The following is a 12,028-nucleotide window of genomic DNA, read 5'->3' on the forward strand; positions in this document are numbered from 1 at the left end:
TTTCTAGTAATGGAGATCAAATTATTTCACAAACTATGGTGACATTTCCTTTTTGAATTGACTGAAAGGAAAGAAGTAGGGAAGATATCCCTAAAGAGATACATTTTAATGAACTACAATTCGATAAGTTTTAAATAACATGTAAAATCATGTGATTAGTACATCAGCCATGATATGGAACATTTTGATCTTCCAAAATGTCATTTCCTGCCTATTTGTACTCAGTCTCTTTATACTCCCTTTTCATCTCTAAGATCACTGATCAGCTATCACTGATTTTGGCTTTTCTAAAATTTCATACAAATGAGATCATACAGTATGTGGGGTTTCATATTTGCCTTCTTTCACAGAGCACAAATGACCCATTCAAGCTATTGCCTCTATCAGGAATTATTTCCTTTTCAAATTAAAGCTTATGGACCTTTGCAATATGTGCATCCATTCAACACTGGGTGTATGTTTGGCTTCTTTCCTTTTTTTTTTTTTTTTTTGCTATCATGAATAAAGCTTATTTGATTATGTATAAGTCTTTGTATGGATATGTGTTTTTATTTCTCTTGGGAAAATTCTTAGAAGTGAAATTGCTGGGTACTGTTAAATGTTTGATAAGCGTGCATGTGACTTATGTGAAACTGCCAAGCTGATATCCAAAGAGGCTCTGTACCGTTTGTATCCCATCAGAATTTCAGTTGTTCCATATGCTCACCAACACAGTATTTTCAGGTATTTTTAATTCTAGCCATTCTAATGGTATCTTATTGTACTTCTCATTTACATTTTCTAAATACATAAAGCTGTTGAACATTTTTTCATGTGCTTAGTTGCCATTCGTAACATCAAGAGGAATAATTATGACGTTATAAACTCAATTTTGAGTTCTTCATGTCTTAATTTTGTAACTCTATGTATAGGCAATCAGTTTGCTTTTAATCAGATTTCCTGACACAGAATGTCTCTTTTATAGGGTGAGAAGCATCTTGGACTTCAGTCTGACCTACACCTTTCCATGTGGTCTTTTAATCACACTGCTTCTAATTGGCCCACCTTCTCCTTCACTGGTATGCCTGGTCTGGAGGCTGCCCAAGTATGGATTTCCACTCCCTTCTGTCTCCTGTACCTCCTAGCCCTTATGGGAAATGTTCTTCTGCTTATCCTGGTTAAAGCGGAACATAATCCTCATGAACCTCAGTTCTGTTTTTTGGCTGTGCTGGCCCTTACTGACCTAGGCCTTTCATTGTCTACAATGCCTAGTGTCTTGGCTATCTTCTGGTTCAATGTCCACTACATCGGCCTGGATGCCTGCTTAACCCAGATGTTCTTCATCCACACCCTCTCCTCAGTAGAATCAGGTGTCCTGGTAGCCATGGCTTTTGGCCTCTTGGTAGCTGTCTGCGCTCCACTGAACTACACCGGCTCCTGACGCACTCTACCGTCGCCCGCCTTAGTGGAGCTGCTGTCATACGCGGTGCCAGCCTGCTGGCCCCTCTGCCTTTCCTCCTCAGGATCTTTCCTTTTTGTGGGGCCAATATCCTCTCACACTCTTATTGCTACTACCCTGATATGCTGAACTTGGCCTGTGGGGACGTCACTTTTAACGGTGTCTATGGATTGGTGTTTGTACTCTTCACATTTGCAGTAGACGTTGTCTTCATCTTAGTTTCATACGTGAAGATCTTGGCCACTGTTATAAAGCTGGGGAATCAAGACAGAAACTGGAAATCACTGCATACCTGTGCCTGTCACCTATGCACAGTATTCGTGTTTTACCTGCCCCTCATCAGCTTGGCAGTGCTGCATCGCTACACCCAGAACACTTCCCCAGTTCTGTTCACCAGCATGAGTAATGCCTACCTCCTCATGACACCACTGCTCAACCCTCTTGTCTACAGTCTCAAATCCAGGCAGATCCAGGCTGCTCTGCGCAAGCGATTTTGGGTTCAACGTGTTATTGCTGGAGAATGGCATTTTTCTCTATATCAGAAGAGACAACCAATTTAAAAAGTGCTGTTCAGGATCTGCTATGTGCCAAATAGTATGTTAGGCACCATGAATTCAAAAATAAAAAGACTCAGGCATTTCCCTCAAGCTAATCTAACTATGGAGGGAAAGAGAAGCAGAGGGCTTAAATAAATGATCTTAACTGATCATGAGTGATGACTGTTTGGTAGTGCTAAGGGGAGATGGCAACAGAAACTCAAGTTCAGTGTTTTTGGTGTATGAGTTGCATGAAATCATGTATTCACAACTGCTAAATTTAAGTGTATGATGCTGGATTTTCAAAGACCAAAGAGGGGCTGATCTTACTGAGAAAACAAGATTTCACCTGATTCTTAATTGCACATGTTGTTTAAGTTGAAGCATTATAAAAGTTTAAATTGGTGATAAATTTATGACTCTATGCTTAATAGTTTTGACCATTTCTTAGGGTTGGAGTACTAGTTGATATCTCAATCTGATGGTTTTTAACCAAAAATAAAGGAGCTGTATGAAAATAAATAATATATAAGAATGTGAGAAATGGTTATTCTTACTCATCGTCCTACTTCATTCAGAATTCATACTTTATTTGGATTTTGTTTGGTTTCCCACTCCATACTGAGAATATATAGGGCTGCATTTTGGCTTCTGAAACAAGGATTTAACTCCTTTCTCTAACTTTCCAAGAGGAAAAATGAATTATTCTCTTGGGGTCAACTCTTGAGGTTAGTCATAAGCAAATGAAGACTTGTCTTGCTGAATTAGCTTAGAAAACAAATAAAAGACTTACTTGTTAATGGAAATGAATAAACATACAATAGCTTTAGCAAGAATTTCAAACTAATTTATGGAAGTTCTAAGTAAATTTCAAAATGATCTCTAAAGTAATCAAAATATTTTTCATATTTGTCTAGCATATTTAGTAAGGCATCAGAGTCATACAGAAGGCAAAACTATAATATTCATATAGCTTCCATTCTATTAATGAAAATCATGGAACAGCAGCAGACCATGCACCTAAATATAATTAATGAATTGGAGACTCGGTTTAAATTATGTAAATTAGGAGTAAAGTAAGCCAGTGAAGACTAGGTTTATTAGAAATTTCTGCCTGAAATACTAAAAAGATCATGAAAAGAAAGACCATGGAAGCTTAATATCTATCTCAATTTCAAAAGCATTCATCTACTTGAAATCTGTTATATATTAACAGAATAGAGGGAGTAAAATATATTTAAATGTATAATCTTTGATCTTACTAAGAGGTCATTTGAGATATACCATGAGTACCCTCAAAACATAAAATGAAATTCTGATTCTTAGTATGCTTCTACAAGTTTTAAAATCTGATTGTATATTTTTCTTTATTGAGTCTTTCCACTCAAAAGCGTTTTAACTCTGACAGTCTTAAGTATGATGATAGGGAAATAGGGATCATTTCTCAGCATTGTTCCATTTTTTGAAGACTGCAGATAAGTTTCCTTTGATGGAACTCCTTACCTCTCTGTATAGCTTGAGTGAGACCAATAATAACAATATTTTAATAAATCCCTCTCCTGATCTTTCAACTGCAGAGATTAAAAACTGAAGAAAAAATTCTCCCCCTTTACATAGTATGCTGTAAAGAGCTTAAGATTACTGTTTCTACTGAACAGTGAAGGGACACAAAACCATTTACAGAACATCTTCCCCAGTTATGTGATTATCTACATTAGGAAAAAAAAAATGAGTGTAAAACAAGATAAAAGCAGATATGAGGGATTGCTTCAGAAAGAAAAAGGGACATAATGACATTGAGTGCTAAAGCTTGGTCCCTAAGATCCTTTAATTTAATCTGTGCCCCATTCTGGTATTTTAGTTTACTTATGAATTGCTTTATGTATAAGTTAAATAATTAAGCAATTAATGGTATGCTCTGTCTTAATGGTGTGTTGTTGCCTTAAAGTATGACATTTTTATTCCTGTGTTGTCTCACTCACTATGTACTAATAATCTAAATGAGAGCATTTTGTCTGATTCATTTGTCCCCTAATGTGTGGCATATAGTGGATGACAAGAATAGTTATGTAAAGATACAAAATAAAGGGGAACATGAGAAAGTGTAAGAAACAAAGGACAGAAGGTGATAAGTAAAAACAATTATACATGACTATTGAATCCATAGATTCATAAATTAATATCCACATAATTAATTAAAAGTGAATGGAATAATAATAGCTGGCTCTACTCTGTGATAGTTAATTTTCAGGCATCATTAGCATAAATAAATAACTTAATGCTTGTCTTTGAGGTGACAATTCTGAGCAGATAAATATATGATATACACAGTTATAAAACAGGCAACCTAGTCTGAATTCTTTTAAACATTTATAAATGCATACATTTTATATTTCAACATATGAAACATATATTAAAATGAACCTCTAAATATATCTTTGAACTTTAGAGCAACTGTATTATTTGCTGGTCATCTTTGATATCACCATCTGAGCAATAAAAACTATATTCTTTTATATTTATCTTTAAATCCTGGATTGACCCTTGTCCTTATCATATTTTTAGCTTGTAATATAATAGTTAATATTTATTGAACTTTTATTATATACCAGACATTGTGGTAAGCATACTCAATAAGTTATGTGTAGCATAGCACATTTCTTCTTGCAATGTTCTTAGAAAATAGATACCAGTATCAACTCTTTTTCCATTGAGGCACATTAATGGTCATTCACCATGTTCTGGGGATACATAGCAGATAAATTACAGAGTCCTGATTTTACTTTAATTGATACATACTTATCCTCAAATTAATGTGAAATCCAATTTAATACAACCTGAGAAATTTAAGTATGATTACATAGATGGCAAATTTTAGGTACAGAAGCTTTGTTATATTTTTGCTTTAATCTCATTGTATTTTTGTATCAGATGAAGTTTAGATTAATGTGGTTTCAGGAAAAATCATAAAATAGATTTCAACACAAAATATAAAAATAAAACCTCTTTTTTCCCATGGAACTATTTCCCTTTATAATATCTCAAACCCACCAAAGATAATACCTCTCTGTATAATAATATAAATATCTTACTTTTAACCAAATTTGAGCCATATAACTATATATAAGGGATTCTCATACAGAAAATATTTGTCAAACTGTTTGGATTGACATGGGGCTTCTAGATAAGTGAGTGAACTTTAGGGATACATAAACTTTAGAGAAACATAAGGTGAAGGTGAAGGAATCTTTAGAAATATATTCCTTGATGTAATATTTAAAACTAAAAGGGAATCTCCTACTTCCAAAAAGATTGTAGTAAAATTACACAAAGTGAAAGTGATAGTCCCTCAGTTGTGTCTGACTATGTGTGACCCCATGGACTGGAGCCTTCCAGGCTCCTCTGTCCATGGAATTCTCCATGCAAGGATATTGGAGTGGGTTGCCATGCCCTTCTCCAAGGGATTTTCCTGGCCCAGGGATTGAACCTGGGTCTCCTGCTTTGCAGGCAGAGTCTTTACCATTTTGAGTCACCTAGGAAGCAAAATCACACAGAAACATACCAAAGGGCGGACTTCAACGCACAAGAAATAAATGTCTATCCTGTTTCTTTTTACAATATCCCTGACCTTTTGATCGTTTACTCAAAATACTTCTACTCTGTTCTATCTTGTCTTAAATTTGAACAGTCTACCTAGTGCACTTCTAATCTGTTTTGTTTTCACACTAGAAACCAATGGGTTAAGGACAGGTGTGAGAAAAAGGAAAATATTGGACATGATAATGGAGTGGTACCTGCCTATTCTGTGGATCAAGGCTATGGCATTAAGTGGGACATAGAAAATGAAGACAGTGAGAAAGTGGGAGACACAAGTTTTGAGCACGTTAAGGCATCCTTCCCTGGAAGCTTTTCCCAGAACTGTCTTCAAGATTAGAGCATAAGACAGAACAATAAAGACAGAATCAACCCCAAAGGAGCAGAATACCAAGGCCAGCCCATAGATAATGTTCACATGAATAGACCCACATGCCAGCTTCATCACACCAGGGTAGAAGCAGAATGAGTAGGATAGAACAATATTCCTACAGAAGGGAAGCTGTTGGAGCAGAATGGCCAAGGGGATCATTAGTTCTGTCCCTCGAGCCACAGCAGCCAGGCCCATCTGAGTAATGCGGGAGGGAGTCAGGACTATGGTGTAGTGTAGTGGGTTGCATATGGCTACAAAATGGTCAAAGGCCATAGTCAGCAACATGGCTGACTGCATGAAAGAGAAGGTGTGGATGAAGAACATCTGAGCCAGGCAACCATGGAACTCAATCTCTCGATGGTTGAAAATAAAGACTTTAAGAACAAATGGGCAGTGTAGACATGTCTATGTCAGTGGTGGCTAACAAGGACAAGAATACATATTGAGGCTCATGAAGGCTAGGAGTCTTATGTACTATGTGAATGATGATGCTGTTCCCCAGGATGACAATCACATACATGATGCTCAATGGGATGGAGATCTGGTAATAAGATGCCTGCAGCCCTGGGATTCCTGACAGAAGGAAGAAGGGTGTTTGATGGTGGGTACTGTTGAGCATGGACATGATGGTGAAACCTAAAAAAAAGAGAGTATGTGTAGAAAGTCAAGCAGTAAAGTTAACTCAGTTTCATTCCGTAGTTGAAGAGAGAATTTAGAGACAGAGGAAGGTAAATTCTGTTGTATGAAGAGAAGAATAGGGTTGAATTTAGTTTAATTCAAAAAGCCTATGTAGTATTTTTAGGTCATTCGTAACTGTTTTGTGAGTATATTTGTTGATGCATTGGTAGCATCCAAACCCTACCAGGTAAACTATACCAAAGGATTTTAAACAGAAAGATCTCACAGAACAAATGGAAGATTCACAAATGACATGATTAATTTAGTCATTTTAAAACATGCAGTGGGGGACTTTCTTGGCAGTTCAGTGGTTAAGACTTTGCCTTCTAACTCAGGGGGTGAAGGTTCAGTCCCTGGTTGAGGTGCTGGGATCCCACATGCCTTGTGGCAAAAATCAAAACAAAACAAAAACAAACAGAAGTAATATTGTAATAAATTCAATAAAGACTTTAAAAATAGTATGCACCAAAAAATTTCTTTTATAAAATAAAACAAAACAATGCATTGGAAATGAGGGTAAAGATGGGATTTATTAACACGTTTAAAACAGTGTACAAATGGGAAGCAAAGCCTGCAGTACCTGAATGCTGGCTTATGCAATATTCATATGTCCTGTCTCTCTGCTGATGGTGTTAGAAAGACAAGGTGAGGTTTAAGCAAGGTAACCCCACAAGTGAAAAGTCCTTGGAGCCAGCACTCATGCTCACTCTATCAGGCACAACATAGCATGTATGTATGGCTACAGCTTTAATTTTTCACTAATCAGGCTGCCCAACATGCATAAATTCTTCCCATATTTATTGGGCTGAGAACATGGCGACCAGAGCAAAACCACAATCGATGTTATTAATGGGTGACTGATTTAGTTATGTATAAAATAACTGTCATTCTAGGCATGCTATTATCATACTTCTGATTTTTTTCTACTCATTTTCTATCTAGAAATAGCATGTTTGTTCTATCATATATTTCATATATTCTGTATTTAGCATGTCTTAACATGACCTACAACTTAGCCACTATCTATATTTACTATAACTTATTAATGTTGCCTATGTCTTATCAATTACTTATTTGTTCTGCATAATAGCACTTAACAAATAACATACATTCTACCTAAATCTCAAAAATACAAATGTATTCAATTTGTATGCTTAATACAGATCATAGCTTTTATCTACTCCACTGTCTTTTCTGTACTTGAATTGAATAGTCTCCAATCATACAAATACTCATGACTACTTCTTGGGATATGAAAGTTCTTGCTTGAAAAGAGAGAGAAACAAATTGTATAAACAAAAGAAACAATAAAGAAAGATTGGAATAGACAAAATTGATAAAAGAGAAATAAATTAGCAACTGTTTGTGACCAAAACCCTTTCAAATAAGTACAATTAGAGACAGAACAATAGAAGCCTGAGTAACACAGAGTTACCAAATATTTGTTGAGCACTTATTTGACAGGATCTCTAGGTGATACAAATGATATACAACTTATGATCCCTTCTCTAAAGTCTCTTGCAGAGTATTACACACTGGGGAAAAGATGAATCAATTCAAAACTAGGAACAAAGAAAGACATTATAAAATGATCTCTCACTGTGTTATTTAAAGAACTTTAATCAGTAGTTTTTCCTCAATCATTATTTTATTTGATAATGACTTCACTCCAACAAAGAGGAAGCCGGGTTTATTGTTTCAAAGCCAAATTAAAAATGAAAACAAAGGAAAACAAAAGCTAAAATCTTCACAGACTTGTGTGTGCTTAGTCATTCAGTTGTGTCCAACTCTTTGTGATCCCATGAACAGTAGTCCACTAGGCTCCTCTGTCCATGGGATTCTCCAGGCAAAAATACTGGAGTGAGTTGCCATTTCCTTCTCCATAACGGACTTAGGGGATAAACAAATTCCCAAGGCCATGTGACTTTGAGTCAGTCAGTATTATAACCTAAATTTTCTGTCCTACTACTCTGTTTTTTCAATAACACCCTTGTTAAGTTATAAAAAATAAATACAAATAGTAGGTATACAGTGAAAGGGTACTAAATGAGGAGTTGTAGAGTCATAGCAGAATTCAAGGAGAGAATCAAATATGAGCTTGTATTTGGGTGATGAAAAATTTTAATTAGAACAAGTGAAATCACTTGTTCCAGGTTGACTAATTCCAGGCTCACTGACTTATAAGAGCAAAGATATAAACAAAAGCAAAAATGAACAAGCAAATATAGCAAAAGTATGGACATCAGAATAAGACTTATTAGGGCAGGGCACAAGGAGTATGCTTCTGAATGATATGAAGAGTTGAAAAAGAAATGATAATAAGATAGAATAGATGGTATAGAGTCTTGTTAGAAGCCATAGGTTGGGGTAAAGAGGATGTGGTATAATTAGGGGTTTACTGAGTATCAGAATGCAAAATCATCAGTGCTCAAGACAGCTTGGATTTACTGCAAACTTCTTGGCTACTTTTATACCCACTAAGAGGTCAAGTGGTAAGAACCTACACAATTGTATTTGATCCAGCAGAGAGAGACACATACAGGAAAAAGTGGAGGAAAAAACAAAACAAGCAACAAAAACAAACAGGATTCAGTTGACAATATAAAGGGGAAGAAGTTCCTTGTCTCTCATTTTACACCAAAATTTTGAGCCTGGTTTCTGGGCTTAGAGAATGACATTAAAAGACATTTTAGGCAGTTCATGAACAAGAACTAAACTTTCTCAGAGAGAGGGTTTGATTTAAAAAGTCCATTTTAAAAACATTGTATCAATCATTTTTTTCTAGCATTATCTCTAGTGCCTTATTGAGAGTTAGAAGGACTGGACTGGGCAGAGGTAGAGCTTGTTTATGGAAAAAGGGACATCGCTCATGCAGAAGTCATAGCTATTGTCAAGGAGTGGAAATTTCCCCCCTCCTTGATTCCTGGGTTCTTTTTGCCATTCTAATAATTAAATGTTGACAAGTCAGATTAACAAGAAAAAATTAATTTAGTATGCATACAGGTCTAATAGATATGGGGCATAAGAAGTGGCCACGGTGGCAGCTTTCATACTTTTTAAACAAAGGAACAATACCTATGAAGAATTGACAGGGCAAAGAAATTTAGCCTTGACTGCTTAATTAGTGAAGAATCTAAACAGAGTTTGGGTTTGGGATAGTAAATTAAAAAGGAAGTGGAAAGTTTTATTAACATAGGCTTCTCACCCTGAATCCCAATCTCTGGTGATAGAATATCTCTCTTGGTAAGGGAAGGGTGCCTTTCACATGAGAGACTTTCCTGCTTTCGGGGACAGAGAGAAAGGTTTTCTTACACTGGCTGTTTCTTAAGTAACTTTAATTCAAAATAATCAATATGCCATTGTGCCATATTTTGGGGAGGCCTGCCCTGAGAGCTAGCACTAAAATTAGGAATAAATGATGTCTATAATGGAAAGGCTAGTCAAGAGAATTAGGTCTAAAAATGGTTAGTAGATGTAGTTTTCAGGAATTTGGAGAAGGAAAAAGAGCAATAGTAATCAACTATTTCACGCCAGTCAGAATGGCTGCGATCCAAAAGTCTACAAGTAATAAATGCTGGAGAGGGTGTGGAGAAAAGGGAACCCTCTTACACTGTTGGTGGGAATGCAAACTAGTACAGCCACTGTGGAGAACAGTGTGGAGATTCCTTAAAAAACTGGAAATAAAACTACCTTATGATCCAACAATCCCACTGCTGGGCATACACACCGAGGAAACCAGAAGGGAAAGAGACACGTGTACCCTGATGTTCATTGCAGCACTGTTTATAATAACCAGGACATGGAAGCAACCTAGATGTCCATCAGCAGATGAATGGAAAAGAAAGCTGTGGTACATATACACAATGGAGTATTACTCAGCCATTAAAAAGAATGCATTTGAATCAGTTCTAATGAGGTGGATGAAACTGGAGCCTATTATACAGAGTGAAGTAAGCAAGAAAGAAAAACACCAATACAGTATACTAATGCATATATATGGAATTTAGAAAGATGGTAACAATAACCCTGTGTACGAGACAGCAAAAGAGAAACTGATGTATAGAACAGTCTTATGGACTCTGTGGGAGAGGGAGAGGGTGGGATGATTTGGGAGAATGGCATTGAAACATGTATAATATCATATATGAAATGAATCGCCAGTCCAGGTTTGATGCACGATACTGGATGCTTGGGGCTGGTGCACTGGGACGACCCAGAGGGCTGGTATGGGGAGGGAGGAGGGAGGAGGGTTCAGGATGGGGAACACATGTATACCTGTGGTGGATTCATTTCAATATTTGGCAAAACTAACACAATACTGTAAAGTTTAAAAAAAAAAAAAAAAATCCCCTGTATTGTAGCTGATGGTTAGAAAGATTGTGGGTAAAAGTGGTTTTAGACTAGAGCACCAGGAATCAAGTATGAGAGGCGGTGTCTAGAAGTGAATGGGTAGTGCAAAACTGGAGGTGGAAAATGTAAACTATATAAGTTACAGCAAAAACAGTACTAGCTTTTTGCAACATCAGTTCAGTTCAGTCACCCTGTCGTGTCTGACTCTTTGCAGCCCCACGTAGTGCAGCATGGAAGCCTTCCCTGTCCATCACCAATTCCCAGAGCTTGCTCAAACTCATGTCCATCCAAACATCTCATCCCCTGTCATCCCCTTCTCCTCCTGCCTTCAATCTTTCCCAGCATCAGGATCTTTTCCAATGAGTCAGTTTTGCAAGATAGCAGGAATAAAAAAGACAATTTGAAATAGGGCTTAAGAGCTTAAGCTCTGGAATCAGAAATCCCCAATTGAGACTCCTGCTCCCACCGCCCCTATAATATATTAGATTTGTGATCTTGGTTAGCAGCTTAACCATTTTGTTCCCTGTAAAATGAACCACAGGGATCCTATCATACTGCCACTAAAGTAAGGCTTTAAACTAAGCAGATAAGCAGAGAGTGCACTGTTGGAAGCTGAGAGCTGTAAGAAGGAAGGAAGGTTGGATAGGGCTTAGCAGGAAAGAGGGGGGTTGGAAAGCAAGGACATCTTCTTTTCAAAGCCCTAGTTTTGTCAAGTCCTTCCACTGTAGAATACAAAAGAACGACTGTGCTGTTCAAGTTCACAACTCTGTCATTTGTCATGCTGCACGATACACACACAGGAGGGCTTGCTTTTTCTCCTAAAGTATGCTTTCAGAAAACATACGGTGTATCATATAATTTCCCCTGGGGAACCTGAAACAAAGAAGCTGCTTAGGTATAGAATCGTATTTTTTCTAGGTCATCTTAGACCTGTGGAGCATTGGTCTCTCTGAACTAGCCCTGGGGCGGGAAGACAGGAAGGACTTTACTTGCTATTGGAAGTGGCAAAATGCCTGCATAGACCCAGTACAAGGAGCAATAAGACTAAACTACCTAGTA

The 12,028-nt window shown here is 37.0% G+C and overlaps 2 pseudogenes; one reads left to right on the forward strand and one right to left on the reverse strand.

The window, feature by feature from the left end:
• The first annotated feature begins 901 nt into the window (after window positions 1–901).
• On the forward strand, window positions 902–2,476 carry LOC123329603 (annotated as a pseudogene).
• A 3,162-nt stretch (window positions 2,477–5,638) lies between these two features.
• Window positions 5,639–6,566, reverse strand: LOC112579347 (annotated as a pseudogene).
• Window positions 6,567–12,028: the final 5,462 nt, after the last annotated feature.

This window comes from Bubalus bubalis, chromosome 16 (genome assembly GCF_019923935.1).
Source record: "Bubalus bubalis isolate 160015118507 breed Murrah chromosome 16, NDDB_SH_1, whole genome shotgun sequence".
Taxonomy (NCBI): Eukaryota; Metazoa; Chordata; class Mammalia; order Artiodactyla; family Bovidae; genus Bubalus; species Bubalus bubalis.